At 45.5% G+C, this 2,349-nt stretch overlaps 1 protein-coding gene across 1 annotated transcript in view; it reads right to left on the reverse strand.

The window, feature by feature from the left end:
• LOC130113910 (receptor-type tyrosine-protein phosphatase zeta-like) overlaps window positions 1-2,349 on the reverse strand; it is a 132,377-nt gene that overhangs the window by 66,642 nt on the left and 63,386 nt on the right. The window lies entirely within an intron of this gene.

Consider the following 2,349-nt stretch of genomic DNA (forward strand, 5'->3'; position numbering starts at 1 on the left):
CATGAGACAGACAGCGAGGACCCATAGACATGCATGAGACAGACAGCGAGGACCCATAGACATGCATGAGACAGACAGCGAGGACCCATAGACATGCATGAGACAGACAGCGAGGACCCATAGACATGCATGAGACAGACAGCGAGGACCCATAGACATGCATGAGACAGACGGCGAGGACCCATAGACATGCATGAGACAGACGGCGAGGACCCATAGACATGCATGAGACAGACGGCGAGGACCCATAGACATGCATGAGACAGACAGCGAGGACCCATAGACATGCATGAGACAGACAGCGAGGACCCATAGACATGCATGAGACAGACAGCGAGGACCCATAGACATGCATGAGACAGACAGCGAGGACCCATAGACATGCATGAGACAGACGGCGAGGACCCATAGACATGCATGAGACAGACGGCGAGGACCCATAGACATGCATGAGACAGACAGCGAGGACCCATAGACATGCATGAGACAGACAGCGAGGACCCATAGACATGCATGAGACAGACAGCGAGGACCCATAGACATGCATGAGACAGACAGCGAGGACCCATAGACATGCATGAGACAGACAGCGAGGACCCATAGACATGCATGAGACAGACAGCGAGGACCCATAGACATGCATGTGTCCACCCTCAAACACTACATACACTTCCCAACTCAAGTCAAGTCAACTCTCTGTGAGACAGCACACGCCTGTTACACCACGCCACAAACACCATCCCTTGTGTATCCTCGTGCCTTACAGATGTTATGGCATCGCTTAGCTTTTCCTTGCTGTTACTACGTCATTGTATTGTATAGCACTTGAGTCAAATCCAGTTGTGTTTAAATGTGCTTAATAGAAATAAACTTGACGTGTCTGTGTGTGTGTGTGTGTGTGTGTGTGTGTGTGTGTGTGTGTGTGTGTGTGTGTGTGTGTGTGTGTGTGTGTGTGTCTCCAAAGCGTGTCAGTCAGCAGGCTGGTGAGGTCTTCCGTGGTTGAGTCGTGACTAGATAATGAGCTGCTGGCATGCGAGCGAGCGAGCGAGCCTGCAGGGGGAACCAGTCAGAACAGGTCGGGCGGGGCGTGTCACCGTCTTCACGCGGTGTCGCCGCAGCTGCTGAAGACCTGCGCAGCACAGTGCTGATCCCGCTCCCGTCCTCAGCTTGCTGTTGTTACATTGTTATTTAACGCCTGTTGCTGTTGTTACATTGTTATTTAACGCCTGTTGCTATTGTTACATTGTTATTTAACGCCTGTTGTTGTTGTTACATTGTTATTTAACGCCTGTTGTTGTTACATTGTTATTTAACGCCTGTTGTTGTTGTTGTTACATTGTTATTTAACGCCTGTTGTTGTTGTTGTTGTTGTTGTTGTTGTTGTTGTTGTTGTTGTTACATTGTTATTTAACGCCCGTTGTTGTTGTTGTTGTTGTTGTTGTTGTTGTTGTTGTTACATTGTTATTTAACGCCTGTTGCTGTTGTTACATTGTTATTTAACGCCTGTTGCTGTTGTTGTTGTTGTTGTTGTTGTTGTTGTTGTTACATTGTTATTTAACGCCTGTTGTTGTTACATTGTTATTTACCGCCTGTTGTTGTTGTTGTTGTTGTTACATTGTTATTTAACGCCTGTTGTTGTTACATTGTTATTTAACGCCTGTTGTTGTTGTTACATTGTTATTTAACGCCTGTTGTTGTTGTTGTTACATTGTTATTTAACGCCTGTTGTTGTTGTTGTTACATTGTTATTTAACGCCCGTTGTTGTTGTTGTTGTTGTTACATTGTTATTTAACGCCTGTTGCTGTTGTTGTTGTTGTTGTTGTTGTTACATTGTTATTTAACGCCTGTTGTTGTTACATTGTTATTTACCGCCTGTTGTTGTTGTTGTTACATTGTTATTTAACGCCTGTTGTTGTTACATTGTTATTTAACGCCTGTTGTTGTTGTTACATTGTTATTTAACGCCTGTTGTTGTTAGTAGTAGTATCAGTGGTTGTGTTAAACAACAACCGCCACAACGAAGCTGCTGCTTTAAGTGGAGATCAAAACCTTTCAGCAGTCAGCTGATAGTTTAAAGTAACCTTGTCCCGCTCAGAGACACAATGTCTAATAATAATGATAACAACAACTCATTTAAATGTTGCGAATACCCGCTGAATGTAAATCTCAGGTCGGCTGCAAGTTTTACACCGGAAGTAGTAAACTACATTTCCTAACACAAACCCGAGTGGCCGAGGACGTCCTGGCAGCACACACGGAGCCGTCCTCACCACGCGGCCTCCAGCAGCAGCAGCAGCAGCTGGACAACACACACACTCTGACGTCACCTGTCCCACACTACCACAACA

Source organism: Lampris incognitus, chromosome 6, assembly GCF_029633865.1.
Source record: "Lampris incognitus isolate fLamInc1 chromosome 6, fLamInc1.hap2, whole genome shotgun sequence".
In the NCBI taxonomy this organism is placed as follows: domain Eukaryota; kingdom Metazoa; phylum Chordata; class Actinopteri; order Lampriformes; family Lampridae; genus Lampris; species Lampris incognitus.